This window comes from Bos javanicus, chromosome 15 (assembly GCF_032452875.1).
Source record: "Bos javanicus breed banteng chromosome 15, ARS-OSU_banteng_1.0, whole genome shotgun sequence".
Taxonomy (NCBI): Eukaryota; Metazoa; Chordata; class Mammalia; order Artiodactyla; family Bovidae; genus Bos; species Bos javanicus.
In genome coordinates, this window is record NC_083882.1 from 39,484,976 (window position 1) to 39,506,269 (window position 21,294).

The 21,294-nt window shown below is 43.0% G+C and overlaps 1 protein-coding gene and 1 pseudogene across 5 annotated transcripts in view; both read right to left on the minus strand.

The window, feature by feature from the left end:
- The window catches only part of BMAL1 (basic helix-loop-helix ARNT like 1), a 107,987-nt gene extending 104,120 nt beyond the window's left edge, over window positions 1–3,867 (minus strand). For 4 of the 5 annotated variants that reach the window (XM_061440738.1, XM_061440741.1, XM_061440740.1 and 1 more), the window contains exon 1: window positions 3,692–3,865. The gene's annotated coding sequence lies outside the window, so the exon portion shown is untranslated. Of the gene's footprint in view, window positions 1–3,691 lie in introns of all 5 variants that reach the window. The other variant, XM_061440745.1, reaches the window with a different exon arrangement.
- A 9,729-nt stretch (window positions 3,868–13,596) lies between these two features.
- LOC133227237 (small nucleolar RNA SNORA70) lies at window positions 13,597–13,742 on the minus strand (annotated as a pseudogene).
- Between the last annotated feature and the right edge of the window lie 7,552 nt (window positions 13,743–21,294).

A 21,294-nucleotide genomic window follows, 5' to 3' on the forward strand; every position in this document is an offset into this window, starting at 1 on the left:
GGATTTCAGGAAGGAAGAAAAGACATGTGGGTAAAAGCTGCAAAAGGGCCAAGATCAACAACTGAGGACTAAGAATGGGCACCTGGATTCCAGACTTAGAAGTTTTTGGAGATATTTGAGAATAAATAAGAAGGATAGTAGAGAAAGAAGCCAGAGGGCAGGAGCTGAGGATGGAGCAGATGAGAAAGTTGAGGGGGTCAATGTTCACAGCCCTGGGAGCAGCTGCTGGGCAGGGAGGGGAGAGAGAGACAGAGGGACCCAGGAGCACAAATGCACACCTGTGAAAGCTGCCTGCTGCACAGCAGCCCACAGTAGGCCTGTTTCTTCCTTTTCCATCCTTCCCTCATCAGTCAAGACAAGGGCTTTTCTGGGGTTGGTGAGGAGGCTGAGAGAAAGAAGCACGAAGGAAATTCTAGTGACAGCACCCTGGCAGTGCTGGGAAGGGAGTGCAGCAGACACTGAGGGAGGGCTTCCTGCGTCCCTGGCATCTTACACGTTATCATCTCCCCTGATCTAGGGACTCCAAGGGGCAGGCACCTTCACTACACTACCGAGGCGGAGCCTGCGGTCAGAGGAATCCAGCACTTGTCCAAGGAAACACCACCCAACCCAAGTCCTAGGTCCTGCCACCAGAGACCAGGCTCCTGCCAGAGGCTCCAAGAGGGAACAGGAAAGAAATTCACTTGCTTTTTCCAAACTAAGAGGTGAGGAGGAAAGATGAGGGAAAGAGACAAGACATTTTGAGCAGAAAGGAAGAGAAGCTGAGGGAGCTTAAGTCAGAGCAGGTCTTGTTTAGAGAGAGGAGGAGGAAAGCCAGGGTGGATGTTAGGAGTAAATCTGAGTGTTATGATGAAGCGGTAATGAGGAGAGAAAAGACTGGAGAAGAGTGACATGCCTGCATTTCCAGGCTTTCGATTAAACCTCAAGGTTTAAAAAGGAAGTAAACAATTACTTCCCTTCATTTGCTACCATGATGTTAATTCAAATCACTGCCTGTGATTGTAATATCATTTGGGACAGAAAATGTTCCCTTAATATTTGACTTTCTCCAACCACCATGAGAGTCGACGATAGAATCACAAATAGAAGAAAGCCCACAAAAGGAAGGCAGCCCTTATACCAAAGAGAGATACTGAATATTTAGCTTTTACATATTCATGTGCATTTTGTTAACGAGTCTTTCTACAGTGCCTGTCCCTTGTTTAGTATATATAAATGGCATATAGATCATTGGTATGAAGTGATAAATCTGAAAGTAGGGCCACTTCCTTTTCCTCTCTTTGGTAGGCAAACCTCTTCTGCAAATAGCTGACAAACTCCTGAATAGTCATCATTTTATAAATCATTTGAAATGGATTCTTTAAAACACCATCTGTTGATCTGTTTAAGTTTCCTATGAAAATAGGATGTCAGCTCAGATATTCTGGAGGTTCCAGCAGGTAAACACCAACCTGAAATTCAGCCATATTAAATATTTAGAGAAGCACAGAACTTTAGAGCAGAAGGAACTGTTGAAATCACCTCGTTCTCCTGCCTTACTTTCCATCTGAGGCAAGTAGAACCCAGAAGGGTTCTGTGACTTGCCCCAAGTGGCACAGCCATGAAAACCCAAGTCTGGGCTGGAACCAGGCGATTCTAACTCTCAGGCTAGCACACTTCCACCACCCCTGTTCTTTTCTCTCTCCCTCTTTCTAAACCTTAGGGGTTGGAATAAGGTATACATTTAACTATAGTTTTAACCTATTTATATTATTCACCAGCTACATCTACAATCAAAACAAAAAATACGTCTACAGATTCAGCTTTAGATATACAGGCAATTTCAAATCCTGCCCGGGAAATTTTAAAGCCTTCCAGGTATGTTCAACAAAGTGTTTTAAAGACTTAGCAATAAAGTGAACTCAGTAATAGATCATGGAGTGAAAGACTGAACTTTGCATTAAGAAAACATTTTGGAGTTTCATTGATATGGAAATCGAAATTAACAGCAGTGATTTTTTTTTCTTTTTTTAAGTCTTGCAAGCACGGAGAGCATGAGATTATTCAAAACTGCTCTGGAGCAGCAAAGATTATTTTAAGCTCATGATTCAACCAGCACATTAATTAAAAACTCTACCAACCCAAATCGACAGATCCTGATATCAATGGGACAAGAAGAATTAAAATAATAGTTGTCACATAAAAATAGATTAAAAGAGGGAACAGCGGCGAATGTCACAAGGACAAATGACAAGCAAGCGTTGTGGGAAACTAGATGCAGCTAATGGGCAGCTTTTATGGATTTTTTTTTTTTTAATAAAACGAAGATCCTGGAAATACACGTACAGTCAAGAAATGCTTCTTTGAATCTTGTTTCTGGAAGCTAAGTGATAAAACTTGGCTAATAATTCCTTGCCGAGGAGTAGCTATGCAAGCAGGGAGAGGAGACCACAACCGCGAAAAGAGGCAAAACAGAGCTAGGTGATCGGAATGGGCCAAAGCAGGGGAGGGAACAGGGGATTGAGAAACGTGAGGTGAGGGGCACAGCCTGGTACTCCACCGGCCAGCATCAACTTAACAACAGACGCCTATGGCCAGTAGAGCCTTCCCTTTCCCCGCGTCTGCCCTCGGCTCTGCAGCCGGGTCCCACGACCCCTCAGGGTGACTCACTCGAGCCCCACAAGATCGGCATTAATTTCTATTCTTCCACTTATTCCTCCGAGCAAACGAGAGCTCTCTAGGCTTTCAACGCCCGACAATCTCGAGCGGGAAGCTTTTTCTTTGACATCTGTCAAATCCGGTGCTAAAGCCAGCCTCGCTGCGCCCTCCGCGGGTCTCCAGGACTCCAGGGCGGCCGGCGGGCCCACACCTGGGCGCCGGGTGACATTCCCCCTGTCGTGGAGCACCTGCTCGCAGACCCACGGGGATCCTCCCCGGGCTGCCCAGGACCCAGACGGCGCAGGCCGGACCGAAGTTCGCATGCTGGGGTCGGCCGCATCCCCGGGCCGGGAATACCCAGGTGCAGCCCCAGCACCCGCGAAAGGGCCAAAGGGGTAGGGGGTGGCTCGGACTCCCCAAGCCCGGCGGAGACGCCCTCCCCGCCCCTATCCAGCCCTGCAGGCTCCCGAAAGGAAAGTAGAGGGGAGAGGGAGGAAGGGCAGAAGCCGCATCTCTAACCCAACGCCCTTGGAGTGCAGCCGTCAAGGATGGTCCCCTCGGGGGTCCCTGAACCTTCCGGGGATACATCCTAGGACTAGCCCTTAGTCGGGTCACTGATCCCAAAGGGTGGAGCTGTCCCTTTAAGAGGCAGCTGGCTGCTCCTGCCATCACCACCACCACCGCCCCCCCACCCCGACTTCAGGTAGCTATGCCCGCGGAGGGGAGATGGGTATTTCCGCGGACTCTTTCCCGGTCCCTTTAAGGGTGCCTGCGGCACCTCTGTCCGTTCTAGTCCTCAGCGCCAGCCCCCGCGAGGGAGGATGGGGGCGGACGAGTGCGGCGCCTTTAAGGGGCGCAGCCTCCCCGCGGCCCGGGTGGGGGCAGGGAGCGGGCACGGGCCCTTTAAGGCCGGCAGCGGGCACGTCGGGCAGGGCTCCCCGGCGGCCGGGCTGCGCCCCGGGCGGCGGCGGGGGCTTTGAGCCTGCCAGGGTGCTAACGGCCCCGACGGGGTGCCCGCGGCCGCACCGCTGGCTGCGGCCAGCCCGACACTCACCGTGGCTCGCCGGGAGCGCCCGCGCCCGCGCCCCCACTCGGATCCCGCGGCGGCGGCGGCGGTGAGTCCGGCGCGGGTAAACAGGCACCTCCGTCCCTGACCTACTTTCTGCCTTCCCTAAATGTCGCACCACTAACCTACTTTCCGACCAATCCGCTCCCCGCCGGCCCAGGCCCGGCCCCCCGCCCACCAATCGCTGTGCCCAACCCCCCTTCCCCGCCCACCAATGGAGGAGTCGCGGAGCCCGGATACCTGCCTCTTCCCTCCAGCCAATCCTAGAGCCTGAAGAGAGCCGGTCTCGGCGACCGCCCCCGGCCAATCCGCGCGCGGCTTGGCGGCCTGATAGCCAGTTGTGTGGCAGCAAGAGAGGCCGCTGACCAATGGCGAGGCGGCGAGGGCCGGTTTACCTGCTACTTTCCCGCCACCAATCGCTTGGCGCACAGAAGCACACGCCCCAAGGAGAGGACCAATCGACGCGTTTTCCCTGGATTTCCTCGCCCCTGTCCTCTCTCTTTCCCCTGGTCTCCTGTTAGCCTTGGCCACTGCGGGTCCAGACGCCGCACTCTTTGCAGTCGCTTGAGATGTCCTTCTCTAGGTTCCTGACTTGCTTCTGGGTCACGGCTCTCACTCCTCCTCCTTGCCCTTTTTTCACTCGGGGTATCCTGACTAAAGAAACATTTCCTCGTTCCCCTACCTCCAACTCCATCTAGGAAACCAATTTTAGGAACACAGAGTGCCAGATCCTTCCCAAAACATCCTGGTTTGCCAAAGTCCAAACGAGAGAAGAAATACTTGGTATTTCTAGAAGGTTTTTCAATTCAAGTGTTCTTACGTTCTTTTCGTTCGTCCTGACCTCCAAGCATCCGATTGGAGCTGTCTTTCCTGTTCAAAAGAGAAAACTCTAGCCTGGAGCGATTCCAGTGCTTTTCCTTTCAGTGGCCGCACTACTGTGTAGCATACAACTTCCCAGTGGCTCTGTTTCTACCGTAGAAAAGCTGTCCAAGGAGTGAGACGGAAGGAAACAAATAGTTGCAGAAAATAAACATTTCATAACAAGATACAACTTGAGTACTGAGAGGAGGGAGAATCTTATTTTTGCATCTCAAGCACTTAACAGAGGGCCTTTAACACAAAGAGCTCCCTACCCTTTAGATATTAAACTCCCTAAATGAAAGGACCTCGTCTTTTTTGTTGTTATACTCACCCCCTCACCTTTAGCACCTAGCTGGGAGTGAGATGGAGGGATAGGGGCAGTGCCTGATTCCTAGCATGTTTGTTGACTGGATATGGGAACAAATTGATCTAATCACTTAGCTCAATCTTGTGACCCAGACTACTCTCCAAGACACTAGATTTCTAGCCTTGTTCATTGAACACAGAAATTGCATTTTAAATATTGTAAAACGGTAGCCTGTCCTCAGTTCACTACCAGGTACATAGTGGTTGTCCAGTATATGCTTGTGGCCTGAATGGTGACCATTTGCAAGGTTAACCAACTTCATCACTAGCTTACTACTTTTCTGAAGTTTACCTGCACGTGGAATTTGATTGCTGTTTACTTTGTCTCTGCCCTGATTTCATGAGGTGACCACACTGTGTAAGTGGGATTTTAGCAACGTATTTAACAAGATATTGTGGACAAGATGAGGAACTATAAATCTAGATTCTAATGTAATTAGTTGGATAAGAAACTTGTTAAGTAACCATTACCTAAAGATGCTGATTAATGAACCCCTGTCTGCCTGAAGGAAGAGTGGAGGTATAGACATTTGTGCAGCATCTACTGTATGCTAAGCACTTTCCCTGTATCCTCCCTCTTAATCCGGACAATCCCACTTTACTAATGAGGAAACTGAAACTCAGAGTTTAACCAGCTGACCCAAGGTCATACAGTAGGTGGATCCATAGAAGCCTGACATTTAAAGCAAGATGGGGTTACAGTGCTGCCCAGGGGTGGTCATTATACATGTAGAGTATCATCTCCAACGAAGGCCTGGCAAATAAAAACCCTCTACATGCCCAGGAGAGGGACCAGGATGTAACAAGGCTGGGAACTCTGTCATAGGAGGAAGGATTAAAGGAAGCAGAAGGTTTTGCCCCAGGGGTACAAGATAACTGTCTTCACACATTTGAAGAGCTGTCAAATGGAAGAGAAATTGGACTTAATTTTAAGGACCCCACAAGGTCAAAGGGGGACCTATGGGTGGAAATTCTAGAATGACTCAATTTTCTAACAACTAGAGCCTCTTCTGCCCCAATAAGTTGAGTTTCTTGTCACAGAAAGTGTCCAAGTAAGAACTGGATCCACACATTATTTAATATAATCTTCATATCACATTGGCCCCAGCGATTAATATGCTAGCTCTCCACACTTGCTAGGTAGACAACTTCTATCCAGTAACTTAAACCTCTTTTGTATCCCATATAGGAATAGTAGAAATATTAGTCACTCAATTGTGTCCAACTCTTTGTGACCCCATGGACTATAGCCCACCAGGCTCCTCTGTCCATGGAATTTTCCAGGCAAGAATACTGGAGTGGGTAGCCATTCTCTTCTCCAGCGGATCTTCCCAACCCAGGGATTAAACCCAGGTCTCCCACATATCTCTCCCTTTATCATCTAAACCAGCAGAGAAGCCCCATATCTACTTCACAAGATCATTGTGAGAGATAAGTGAGATAATGGACAGAAAGCCCCTGGCTCAATGCCTGGAACGCAGTAAAGAGTCAATGTGTATTAAATTAAAATTCTATGAAATAGATATTTACTGCATCCATTTTATAGATGGTGAAAACAAAGTAGCACAATCCAAAATAATCCCCCAAACTCTGATTCAATGATCAGATCCACTAGAATTAACTGAAGTTGTTTTTTTTTTTTTAATACAAAATCTCAAGCCCCAATCTAGAAGATTCTGTTAAATATCTTTGGGATTGGAGATGTAGTCAAATTTGGGAATGACTGATTTAATGGAATAAGCATAGGCTCTGAAGTCAAACAGACCTGAGGTCAAATTCCAGTACTGTTGGATTGAATGGAGAAGCTAATGACAGGACCAGGAAGTTATGCAGTCTGCTGTCTTTGGAAAGAAGTTGAGAAATCCTGAGATGGACATGTTAAAATTCTTGTGGAAAGCCCAGCAGAAATGTGTTGCTATAAATGGTAGCATGACAACAATATTTACTGCAGGTTTGCAGTGAGTCCAGTACTCTTCTAAGAGCCTTATTGCATTACCTCAATTTTCACGAATTCCTATAAGGCACTTACTTCTATTATTCCCATTTTACAGATGGGGAAACTGAAGATATCAGGCTATTTAGACAGTCTGACTCCAGAGCTCACACTCTTAAGTACTTCAGTAAATTACCTCTTCCTTTTGATGATTCCTTTGGAAAACAAAGAAACTTCATACTTTAGAGACATAAGTTCAAGAGTCACCAATTCAAAGGCGGTGAGCATTTTTTTTTTTAATTTCCAAATGATTAGGGTTTCATGTAAAAGAAAGGAGAATGCACAGGAGTATGCCTTAGAGATGGGGATGTCATCTCAGACTTAGGGAATGCAAGAAACAGAAGCCTCTCAATTAACTTAGTCCAAAGAGGGAGATTTCTCTGGAGGAGAAAATGGTAGCTCATAAAATCCTAGAGTAAGAAGCACAGCATATCCTTATAGAGGATTAGAACTAGGATGTAGCAGTTAGGCGTGAAGCAGTTCCCCTTTTCTCCTCTGGGGTCATGTGGCCCCTGGACTGGTCTTTTGCTCTATCTGCCTGATGATTCTCTTTTTCTGTAGCTCTTTACTCCACCCCATTTGTACATGGTCCTTCATGGATGCTCTCAACCCCTGAGAGAGAGAGAGAAAGAAATAGGAGAGATTGTCAAAGTGGGGCATGGGCTGAGCAACAGTCCCCAAAGATGCCTACTGAAGTGAGAGAAGAATCAGAACAGGAGAAAATACAGAGTAATAACAGAAAAAGAAGGAGAAGCAAGAAAGTGAAAAGCTGGATTTGAAAAACTGGAAGAAAATCTCAACAGGTGTAGAAACAAGATAAGGGGAATTTATACTTGAGCAAAAGGTTTTGTTACAACAACAAAGAAATTTGACTGTAAAAAAAGCTGTTTTCCTGAAACTGCTTCTAGAGCCAGATCAATGTAGGATATTGGGAAAATCGAGCATAGAAAAAATCAGTGAAGACAACATGTCACCAGTGAGTACAGATCACTTTTTGAAGACATTTGTCATTTAAGGGGAAATTAGGAAAAGAATCATCTATCACAGCAGCTGATCCAGTTGAGAGTGGTTTATGATGATACGTGTAGGTGCACTTTGATTTTTTTAAACCAAGGTGGACATATCTGGGTGTACAAAAATGGGAACTTGAAACGATCAGGCATTGATGAGTTAACCAGTGTTTATAATAATTTCAGCTAATTTTCTTTAATGACCTTCCTTGACTCTTTTTTGAATAAGATAGCCCTAGCAGCTCAGAATGGGAAAGCAGTAATACCTTATTTGGAATGTGTCCTAGACTGTGTAATTAGGCTTTAGATTAGATCTTGTTTGCAGACATGGCCAAGATTTCAGAGATGTTGGTGATCAGATGTCAAGGGGCTTTTCCATTTGGCTGAGGGGTGTTTGCTAGAGGGAGCTAAAGCACCAGTAACCACATTGCTTCTCCAACAGAAGCCCTGAAGAACAAATAGACACTGTCTTTATAAAACTGGCATAGGTTTTGCCCTGCTTTGCTAAAGTGAGCATCACTAAAATTAATGCTCCAAATTAAAAAAAAAGAAAAAGTTTCTAGTTAGTAAAGCAACGTGAAGTGTTAAGTCAAGCCTTTTAAGTAGTACATTAACTTAAACGAGATTACAATATGCTTTTGAGAAAGAAAAGAGGGGATAGATTGGGACACATTATCAAAGCACACTGCAAAGTGTGCCGATTAGAGTAACCTGGAATTGGTTTAGAAACAAACCAAGAAGTGAAGGAAAAGGCATCCAGAAGTAGACCCAATGGACGTGAAAACTGAGTATAATTTAAAGGTGACTTTTAAATTATCAGGAAAAAAAGATGGATTTTTCAATAAATGCTATTAAAACAACTAGCTAGCCATGTTGAAACACATAAAGCTTGTTCTCTACCCTAATCTTTACAACAAAATATAACCAACCATTATTTAGGATTTGAATGTAAGAAGTGCAATCTATTAAAAAACATTAGAAGAAAATGTGAGTAAAATTTTTAAACTTGAAAGGCCTTTCTAAGCTTTACACAAAATTCAGAGACCATAAAAATAAAGGCTGATTATATAAACGTATGTGCACACCTGTAGACCCCCATACACACCCACACACATCATGGGCAAAAGAAATGGGACAACCAGCAAACAAGCCAAGAACACACTATTAAGAATACATCAGGATTTCCCTGGTGGCATGGTGGATAAGAATCTGTCTGCCAATGCAGGCGACATGGGTTTGATCCCTGGCCTGGGAAGCTTCCACATGCTGAGGAGCAACTAAGCCCATGCACCACAACTACTGAGCCTACATTTTAGAGCCCACAGGTTACATCTACTGAGTCTGTGTGCCGAAATCACTGAAGCCCAAGTGCCTAGAGCCTGTGTTCCACAGCAAGAGCAGCCACAGCGATGAGAAGCCCATGCACCACAACTAGAAAGCAGCCCCTGATTGCTGGGGACTACAGAGAGCCCGCACAAAGCAACAAGACTCAGCGCGCCCAACAGCAAATAAATAAATAATGCACCGTACATATTCCAGTTAAAAGGTCAGAAGTTAGGACAGTGAGTCGTAAGTGATACTTCTGGGGGTATTATTTAAACCTGTCATTTGTAATAGAAAAAACACTCTTTTTAAAGCATTATTGCTTATAAAGCTGTCATTTTTTTTGGCTCGCCCTCTCTTTTTGTTTCTTTAAAAGTCAGTAATCTCCTTAGAATGTGTGTATGTGTATAACTGAATCACTTTGCTATACAGTGGAGATTGGCTCAACGTTGTAAATCAACTATACTTCAATGAAAAAAATGTGGGAAAAAAAATAATCACCAAGCACTATCCCAGGCAACAAAGCCTATTTGGATTCTCTGCAGTAACTCTGGGTCCTTTACTCCATTCATAGGAAAGCTACTGATTCTAAACCTGCCTAAGGAAAAGTTTCATTTTGCACACAGATGTGTGTGCATTAAATGAATGATTGCCACTCAAATCTTTCCTTTCTCTTTACAATTAAAAAACAAAGAAAGAAACAAGAACAAAGAAAAAGAATATCCATTGCTTTTCTCCCCCTGATTATAAAACTAATACGTTTTTGTGACAAAAAAATTAATAAACATTAAGAAGAAAAAAATGTATAATCTCACTAAGCATATATAACCCCCATTAAAATATTGATGTATTGTCCTTGTTGAGTTTTCTTTATAACTATGTTATATTATAATCTAACTTTTATCACATTGAAATTTTGTTTGGTATCCTTCTTTTTAAAATTAACCTGTTGTGGGACTTCCCTGGCAGTCCAGTGGTTAAGACTCGCACTTCCAATGTAGGGGGCGCTGGTTCCATCCCTGGTCAGGGAACTAAGATCCCACAAGCCTCATGATGCGGCCAAAAACATTAAAAAATAAAAGGAACCTATTGTGAACATTCAGCCATGTCATTAAGCCTTATTCTACAACATGACACCTAATGGCTACGGGCTATTTCATGGTATGGAGTCACCATACACCAACAGGCAAAACCGTCACATTGTCCCCAATTTCTTCTATTATTAATAGTTTTTGTAGAGTATAGGTTTATGGAATGGGCCCACAGCTTCCCTACCCTACATCATTACCCCACGGGGTTCAAAGAATCAGTTGGTATAGACAATGAGCACCACATATATTTTCTTGTCAGGTTTTGGGTTTTTTTTTTTTCCCCTCCTGTGACTATTTCTCTCTCTGTCATAAGTCTTATGTTAAAGATACAAGAAAATTTATATACAGTCCAATTAAAACAAAACAGGAAATGATGATAGCTTGATAAGAAGTCTTTGGAAAATTTATTACCCCAATCCTATGTTTCAAAGGGCACTCCAGCTATCAAAAGGATTGATTGACAATAAAACATACTGTAAATAAAGATATTCAAATCTTGAATATCAATAGAGTCATTTAGTTTCAGTTGTATTATTATTTTTGCCCCCATGCTGAGTCTTTTTCTTTATCTCCTGCCAAATCGTTTCTTTGTGCATTTGTACATCTGCCAGAGGGAGGCAAGGAAATATGGTCAAATGATGTTATTTCTTAGACTTTGAGAGATTGGATAGGAGACAAAAGTTGAAAGTTATCAGCAAAACAAGGTTGTACACTGACTTCTCTGCTTGTAAATTTCCCTCACTCTCAGTGCCTCTGTTCATGCTAAGCTGGCTCATGCCTGCTGCTCCAGTTTGAAGGTCACTTCCTCGGGAAAGCCTTCTCTGACCTCCAAGGAATAAAAAGCACCCCCTGTGCTTCCTCTCTCAAAACATTAGTGCACTTGTGATGTCTTGTCTTCCCATAAACTCTGTGAGGCAGATACCACACCTCTGTGGTTCTCTCCTATCTCCCACAGTTATCAAAATAGTACCTTCACAAAATCAAATATTGTTTGGATGAGTAAATAAAAAACAATGAAGAGACGTGAAAGAGTACTGCTCTTCCTCCACGGGTATACAACACCTCCTGCCACAGAAAAACGTGGGATTCAATTGTTCCCTTCAATTCCTCCCTCATCCAAAAACTCCCCAGACCACCCTCCTCATTTCTCCCAATCTCATCACTTTCCAGGCCTCTTCCCTTCTTGGCTTTTCTTCAAATACTTTTTACTATCTGACGTTTTGTTATGTATTCATTTATATATTGCATGCTACCTCAATGATATGTGAGAGAAGGGGTATTTTTACTGCTGTGGCTCCCACACTTAAAAGAAACTCTAGCATATAGTAGGTGTATAAATATCAGTTGAATGAGTGAATGAATGAATGAGATTCCAGAGAGCAGAGTAATCGGGCCGTTTTGCTTTTAGCGTGGTTATATCAGACTTCAGCAAAACCCACTGCATTATAAACAAATAAATTATCTTTAATTTTCCCTTTTATCATTTGTGTTGTTCCTATTATTTGTCATTTTCAGATGTGCCACTATCAAATTTTTATGGTTTATTACCTAAGAGTGAGTTGACAATATGTTCTCATAAAGTATTTCATTGGATATAAATAGAAACAAACAACAAGCTTTTCCAAAAGCTATAGTAGAAACAGGTTTTTTTGGGGGAGGGGTTTGCTTTGGAGTTTTATGGTCAGAGAGTCTGACAATAAGGAGTAAGAAGTTTGATTCACCTTTGAGAAAAATAATTTGTTTTATCAACTGGTTATGATATTATGTCATCCTTTAATATGTTAAATAAAATATTAGAGCAGAACTATACAGAAAAAGTCAAAAGAAAAATATAAAATAATGCCACATCCAAAATAAAACCCCATCATATAGAGTGAATAAAAGTTAGTAAAGTTATGTATACATATGGACAAAGTTGTAAATATTCATAGAGATAAATCTAATTTTATTGCAGAGGCTATGGGTAAATTTTCTGCAAAGTTGTTTATAATAATCAAAATAATTTTAATATGAAACTAGGAGAGCCAAGTGCCCCAGAACACTTTATGTGTTCTCTGGCACCACTTCATGTTATTCTGGTTTTGTCTCCTTAGTTAAAGTCACCAGTTATCCACCTTCAAATTGGACAGCCTTTGAGATAACTTGCCGTACTGGGCTGGGATCCCTGGAAAATTCCAAGGTGCTCTGCTCCTTGGCCTTGAAACCCCTTTTTGTCTCAACATAAATTAGCTGAGAAATACCAAGAGCCGCGTTGTGAATTTCTAGTTCCAAGATGAATTCAAAACAACTTAAACAGTGTACTAGTAGTGCTTAGTGCTGTTTTTATTTTCAAATATTCTCCAACTTAAAGCCCTGCTTCTGGGGAAGACACTTTGCTGCCCAAGAACATTCGGAGCTAAGGAACCACCACAGTGTAATAACAGAACCCTGTATCCCACACCATGTCACTGCCTTAACTGGGGGTTCCAGTATGGACCCAGATGAGGGAAGTATATTTTTTTCTCACTGACTTCCTGCTTCTTGGGAACAGCAGGTTTGAGAAAATGAAGGTGATTAGGTGACTAGATTGCTAGGTGTTCTCATATGATCCCTGCCTCTTTTACTCCTCTATCCTCTTCTCCCGTCACAGAATGCCATATTGGCACCTTGGATGGTTGGCCTCAAATCCTGGTTCATTACAGTGTTTATGAGTTAACCTTTCCAAGTAGGTGAGGCTTAAATAGTTGGCAACCTCCCCCTTTTTTTTCTTTCCACCTACCAAATGGAAATTCAGTGTTAAAATAAAAACTTCAAAGTCTTCCTCCCAATAAAGCTTTAATGTAAGAAAAACTAGACTTTCATTTTATTGTAGACAGGAAAGTAGTATTTATTGGTGGATGGGAGTAAGCAGGGGATGGCATCAAGGCTTTTATGAATGCAGGGCACAACTGGGGATGTATTTGACCCTACAGCTCTCCATCTGGCATAAGCTACTTTTCTGCCCCCAAGTTTTCAAATTCATCCACGTTAAACTTAGTAAAACCACACTTCTTGGAAATGTGGATTTCTGGCAGCCAGGGAACTTGAACTTGGCCTGCACAGGGCCTCAGTCACCTGCTCCTTGTTCTGCAACTTGGTGCCAATGGACATTATGACTCTGCCAATGTGGACCCTGGCCACTGTGCCCTGGGGCTTTCCAAATGTACTGCGCATATCTGTCTGGAGCCTAGACTAGGGACAGCATGCCAGACATGAATATCCACTGGAAAGGGCTGTCTCCAAGGTTCCTTAGGGCAACTCATACAAGCAATAGGCTGCTTGCATTACACTATTGCATACACACTACATACTGTCTGCAGCCATTGCATACCAGGCCCCCATGGGGTAAAGAGGCAACCTACCTTTTAAAATCACATTCCCACCAGCATCCCTGCCTAGTCCTAGGAACTAAGGATATATCTAATAAACAACAATTTTGCTATACTAGAAAAAAAGAATATGTTAAGACTTTCAGTCTACTTAATACTTCAGACCAGGTTTTGGGCATCCAGCTGTCTTCATTTGCAAGGCATGACATATTTTCATATTCCACAAATGGGGCTATTGAACAATGATGAATGAATGAAATACAATGCAACTATTTTTAGTATAATAATTGTAATTAAAAGGCAGTGGAATGATAATCTTGCCCAAGCATGTCTGAGATCTCCTTTCCATTTTCTCAAAACAATACTTTCCAGGTCTGACTGCAGAGACTTGTTGCTTGTTTCCCTTCTGGTGAAGAATAGGTAACACGACATTCTTTCTAAACCAAGCGAAATTGTGGTTTTTGGCTAGACACAATCCTCTTTTCTCCGTTTCTCCATTTGCACATTCTGGGGGATTAAATTTTCTTTCCATACATAGTGATAAATTACCATAAGCCAAATTAGTTTCTTAGGAAAGTAACCCTATTATCTACCTATAGCTTTTTTTCCTTAGCTTGAGATGATTTGTTTTGATTATTTAAGAAGCAGAAAGCACACATAATAATAATAACACTTCCATAGTGGGTATCATATGCCAAGTGTTATTCTAAACACTTTCTGTATAGTGACTCAACCCAACACATTCCACAAAACAACTCTAGAGGTGACATTTTAAAAAATTTTATTTATTTGGCTGTGTCAGATCTTCACTGCATCATGCAGGATTTTTCCTTGTGGGCAGGGATTCTCTATTTGCTGCACATGGGCTCTCTAGTTGTGGCACCCGGGCTCAGCATGTAGGCATGTGGAATTTTACTTCCCAACCAGGGATAGGAACCCACATCCCTTGCATTGCAAATTCCTCACCACTGGGCCACCAGGGAAGTCCCTTTTTCTCATTTTATAAAATCAGGAAATTGATGCATGGAGAGTTAAGTCCTAGGTTTCTAGCAGGTCAATGGTGGAGCCAGAACACAAAACTAGTATTTGGCTTGAGAATCTCTGCTCCCAATCCATGTGCTGTCCTCACAGCAGCAACCCAGGAATCTGAGCATTATCCTCATTTTATGGGTGAGGCCACTGAGGCCAGGAAAGGTGAAGTTACTTGCCCAACATTGCAAAACTGGTAAGCAGCTGACCTAGGATTCAACCTGGGTTCAAGCCTCTTTGGTTCCAATGTCTGTGTTCTTTCCATCCCTTGAATTGCACTACCTAGGCTGCAGTCCATGGGGTCATGAAGAGTCAGACACAACTGAGCAACTTCATTTTCACTTTTCACTTTCATGCATTGGAGAAGGAACTGGCAACCCACTCCAGTGTTCTTGCCTGGGGAATCCCAGGGACGGGGGAGCCTGGTGGGCTGCTGTCTATGGGGTCACAGAGTTGGACACGACTGAAGCAGCTTAGCAGCAGCAGTACCTTTTGGGCTTTCCTGCTGGCTCAGACACTAAAGAATCTGCCTACAATATAGGAGACCTGGGTTTGATCCCTGGGTCAGGGAAGATCTCCTGGAGAAGGGCACAGCAGCCCACTCCAGTATTCTTGCCTGGAGAATTCTGTGGACAGAGGAGGCTGGTGGGCTATAGTCCATAGGGTCACAAAGAATTGGACACAACTGAGTGAATAACACTTCACTTTCACAGTGCTTTTTATTCCTACTGTCCTTTTAAGTATATCTGGCTCAACTAGATTTGTGTGGACTAGGGTGAAAATCTAGCCATTGTAAAGAACTTTTTCCCTATTAGAAAGTAATTTCAGACTTCCAAAAGCTCACCTTATAATTGACTACCTGCAATTCATTACATCTGAAAATTATGGATTGAGATTAGGAAATAAAATTCTAAAACATTAGGTGCCACACGCAGTCTTTTGAAAAGTTAGACAAACATTCCATTTTGTTTCTTAATCTACAAAGGGTCTATCAAGTTGGTTGCACGAGAAAAATACATTTTCTCTAAAACAAAACAATGAATAGAAAAACAAAAAATATATAAGTAGTACTTTTTTTTCTTGATTAGTTACTATTATGCTTCTAGATTGCTTATTCTCTGCAAAGCAAACAATAAGAGGCCATTAACGGCAAAGCAAAAAGTTCTCTCTTTTTAAGCTTCCCTCTCCAAGTTCCTATTTGCAAAAAAGTCCTTGGTGCACATTCAAACACACTGAGGGGAGTACAGTAGATGAGCTTGCCTGAATCTTAAGATAAAAGCTCCCTGGAAAAAAGGAGTCAAAACTGACTGTCATAGAACCCCCATCATTTATATTTTCTTGTAAATATGAAGACCCAAAGGGCCTAATGTATGTTTTTATTTCTATTTCAGCAAATTTTAAGCTGAAGTGTGACTTCCATGTTCAGCATTTATTAGGCTTTTGCTGTGCTTTGAAATTTGCTGTCATCTGTTTCCTGTGTATTATTGTTTTTGAGACCGGCTCAGCCAATCAGAGTCCTGCTGCTTGCTCTCTCCTGCCTTGGTATGCAGAACCTGATTTATTGAACAGTATTCTTCTTCTCACAAGGTGCAGCCCATTTTTAAATATTTATCCTTTAAAGCAGCAACAACTTGTTTGAAAGAATAGGCTTGGGAATCCATTGGTAAAGGAAATGTCCTTGGAAGGAAATACTAAAATGCGTTATGTGTATATTTGAACATTTGCTTCACAGAACGTAGAGGAAAAAATTGTAGGACTTTAGATTTAAGAATTCCTGGTACTTTGTGTTAAAATCATTTTGAATCTGGTAGATATATCATGTGTGCATGCTTAGCCATGTCCGACTCTTTGTCGACCCTATGCACACTATAGCCTGCCAGGCTCCTCTGTCCATGGAATTTTCCAGGCAAGAATACTGGAGTGGGTAGCCATTTTCTTCTCTAGGGGATTTTCCCAACCCAGGGATCGACGCTGCGTCTCCTAACTGGACTTGTCAAATGGTTTTTCCTTAGTCTTCAGTCTCCTGGACTTGAGAGTAACACAAATGGACAGAGTTTAATGTTAGAAAAATAATTATCACAGTTAATTTGACATATATTAAGTGATAAGTAAAACAGTATTTTGCTGCTTAGTAATTGGAAATAAATAGAGATTTTAAGCAAATATTGTAAATGACTTTAATTGACAGTGGTAGTTTTACCCAGATCAATCAAGTTTGATTTTTCAATTGTTCTTTTTGCTTTATTTTATCAAATACTGAATTTTATTTTATTTAATATTTTCTATGTGCAAACACCATGCTAAACATTTTATGCATATTATTTCACTTAATCCTCACATGCTAACATTATTGCCTTTATTTTACCAGTGTTAAAACAGAGACTCGGAATGATTGATTTATCCCAGATGATGTGGCTAATGATGGAGCAAAGATCTGAGCCCATCTTTGTGAGACATGAGAGTACCTGCTCCCAGTTCTCAGTATCTACACACAATATTAATTGTGATAGTTTTTTTCCTGGCACCACATTCATTTTAATAACTCTTTTAAACACATCCATTTATCCAGTTGGTCTGGCAGACAATAAATATTTAAGTGTTAAGTGAGATACCAAAACAAGACACAGTCCCACCTATCTAGGAATTTATGGTCTTGTAGGGAATATGGGTCAATAAAAAATTCATAGTCCTATAAGACAGTTATCATAATAGAGAGATGGATTAAGTGCTATGAGAGTGAGGAATGGCCAAAATCTGCCTGGGGAAATGAGAAAGCTGTCAGAAAACAGCCTTGATTTGAAGATCGATTTGAAGGACACGGAGAGGTTTGTGGGCAGAGAAGAGGTGGACTGGGGTCCAAGGCAGCTTGGCTCCAAAAGCTGGGAGCTGTGTTTTCCATGCTTTCAGATTCTTCTGGAATGTGTGCACTTACCTGGAATACTAGCCAGCTTGTTCATCAAGGAGAACAACATATCTTAGGGATAAGAGGTATCCAGTTCTTCTGGCTTAATGCTCTGTTAATCCTGTTTTCCTTCCTCTCTAATATCTTATTCCAGTGGTTCTCAAAGAGGCTTGTTATGCCACCAGCAGCAGCAGCATCACCTGGGAACTTGATTGAAATGTAAATTCCTAGACTCCACTCCAGGTTTATGGAATCAGAACCTCTGCAAGTGGAGCCCAACAGGGCTTTTCTTTTTTTAACTTTTTATTTTATATTGGAGTATAGCCGATTAATAATGTTTATAGTGATATAGTGAAGTTGCTCAGTCGTGTCCGACTCTTTGCGACCCCATGGACTGTAGCCTACCAGGCTCCTCTGTCTATGGGATTTTCCAGGCAGTAGTCCTGGAGTGGATTGCCATTTCCTTCTCCAGGGGATCTTCCCAACCCAGGGATCGAACCCAGGTCTCCCGCATTGTAGACAGACGCTTTACCATCTGAGCCACCAGGGAAGTCTTAACAATGTTTAGATTGTTTCAGATGCACAGCAGCGACTCAGCCATCCATCCCCTTATATCCATTCTCCCCCAGGCTCTCCTGCCATCAGTGGTTTAATGAGCCCTCCAGGTGATTCTCATAGGTGCTGCAGTTTTATATGTCTTCTCCTCTGTGTGTACTTTAGCACAGTAAAGCTGATTTCCCTAACAAACTCTGAAGTGTGGTGCCTCTGTTTTGTTCACCCCTGTACATCCATCACCCAGGCCAGCGCTGGAACCATAGTAGATATTCAATAAATGTTTGTGGAAAAAATGGATGAATAATTTAAAAATGAATCCCACAACTCCCAATGTCCTTAGAAGAGCTAACTTAATTGTACCACAATCTCAACGTCTGGTGAGAATGAGCAAGGGCAGAAAGTGAGAGGCCTTGGGAAGGAAAGAGAATTCACATCTGCCCAGGGAGGGACTTTTTCAGCTGCTCTCTAATATCCTCACAACAACCCTGGGAGGCAGGTGTCGTCCTCACCCAAAAGATGAGAAAGCTGTGGCTCAGAGAGGAACTGTTCCCAGAGTCACAGATGCTGGTGGTGACACAAACCCAGGGTCCTCTTGTTCCAGAGACCTTACCCTTGTGTTCTCTCTGTGGCACCTCTAACGACCACTAGCAACCTGTGAGGGGACAAATGGAAACAGAAAGCCCCGAAGGGAAAGACAAACTTCATTAACCACAATATTGCTGGTCATCATCACTGTCACCTCCACATTGTTCAAGCCACAGAGCTAAGCAGAGTCTTTCCCTATCAGCAGTGTGTTCTTAGACACGTTATACTGTAGTTGGTCTCTTCTTCAGAAGCCTCCTTCTCACCCTTGGCCCTGATGTCACACCCTGGAGACATCAATTTGCTGATCTGTCCACATCTGGGCTGGCTGAGATTTCCCAGGCTGGGTCAAATTAGGCTTCTGGCGCCACTCCTGATGCTGCTTTTCATGAATTCCTTTACATTTCGGTTTTGCAATCACATTACCCCTGGAACCTAAAGATTTGGGTTCCCAGAAGTGGTGTCTCTTGTTTTCTTCCTTCTCTACCCTTCAAAGGTTTCTTCCATTCTGTGAGATTTGCTGATATTTTCATGACTCTCCAACTGGCAACTCCAGCCAGGGCCCCGAGTCTCACTATAACATCCATCTACCTGCTGGATGTTTCACTTAGGTATCCTGCCTTCAGTTTAAATGCACCATATTTGACCCTAACCCTGAACTTGTCAATTTATCCTCCAACTTTAATCTCTCTCCCGAATTATTACTGTTTTTGCCATAGGCACCACCTTCTCCCAGTCATCAGGCTTTTAAAACCTACCCATTTGAGTTCTTAGCCTTTCCCTTCCATTATGGTTTCTTCTCCATCTCTCTTCCTTCCTTCTTCTCCCTTTCTTCCCTCCTCCCCTTTCTCTCCTATACCTCTTTCCACAAATATCTATCAAGTACTTACAATGTGCTAACCCAAGCGTTGTCTTTGCCTTTCTGAAGCCTACATTCCAGAAAAGAGAAAAAACCAACAAGCAAGAAAATAAACACTGTAGTTTGTGATATGTACAATGAAATAAATACACAGGAGGCTAGGTAGAGAATAGGGGGAAGGGTGTCCAGGAAGAGTCTCTTTCGTTTAAGCTGAGACCTTGAGGAACAGTGAACAGGGAGGCTGGGTAAGGCCACTGCTGATGCAAGGCCCTGTTGGGAGCCAGAGCTTAATGAACTGGCGGGAGAGTGGAGGAGCCAGGACAGTGGGTGGGAGCAGGTCATGGGGGAGCAAGAGAATAAGAAGGAGTATGACTTCATTCAAAGGGAGCCTTCAGAGAGATTCACAAGCCAAGTGGCCTAATCTAACTTACACTTAGAGGAAGTGTGGAATGGGTTGCAGTCTTTTGAGCTGCTCTCTGGAGGAAAGAGTTGGAGAAATACAGAAACCTGGGAACTGACTTTTATCTTTCAGTGTCTTCCGAATAGAATGCCATTCTAATTAGGACTGATACTCTCCCTTCCATCAAAAGGATGAGAGTTACATTCTGCACCACTCAATAGTTATGTTTCAGAGAGAGAGGTTCTTGGGCATTGATAATAGGCCACATCAGCAACAATAATAGAAAAGCTTACTGAATGTTACCATGTGCCTGTGATATGAATATTTACACACGTTTTAATGTTTAATGCTATAAGGAGTATATGATTATCTTCCTTTCACAGATAAGGACAGAGAGGTTAATTAATTTTCCCAAAGTCACACAGCTGCCAAGGCAAAAAAGAATAAAGAGACCATTTCCAAATAAACATGGTCAGTCTTTGTTTGTGTCTTGCTGTTTTCCACACTCACTGTAGAAAATTCAAATTGTACAAAACTATGCAAAATACAAAGTTGCTGCTGCTGCTAAGTCGCTTCAGTCGTGTCCGACTCTGTGTGACCCCATGGATGGCAGCCCACCAGGCTCCCCCGTCCCTGGGATTCTCCAGGCAAGAACACTGGAGTGGGTTGCCAGTTCCTCCTCCAATGCATGAAAGTGAAAAGTGAAAGTGAAGTCGCTCAGACATGTCTGATTCTTCGAGACCCCATGGACTGCAGCCTTCCAGGCTCCTCTGTCCATGGGATTTTCCAAGCAAGAGTACTGGAGTGGGGTGCCATTGCCTTCTCCGAATACAAAGTTAGGGTTCCCTATAATCCAGCCTCTAAGGTATGAGGTGGGTCTATCACCAAGGTTTTGCCCCAGCAGTGCTAATCCTTTATGTTGGCAATGCTGAGAAGCTCTCCAATATAAACCCCAGGTCTTCGGAAGTGGCTCTTTCTCTCTCAAGCTGGTTTAGAAACCAAGGGACATAGATCCACTTTCTTACCATCTCTGCTGCAGGAAGTGGACGCCAAACTGTTCTGGTTCCAGAAGGAACCACACCCATTTGGGGTGAAAGAACTTCAGCGAGTTTACATCACTGCTTAGAAGGACAGGCCAAAAACAGCAGAGGAGGACAATGAGAGATTCCCTACACCAAAACCCAACAAGAAGAATTCAGAGGTGAAATCGAGTTGTTTACTTCTCCACATTTTCACGTCTCATTAAGAGAGATCATTTAGGTTTCCTTTGTAA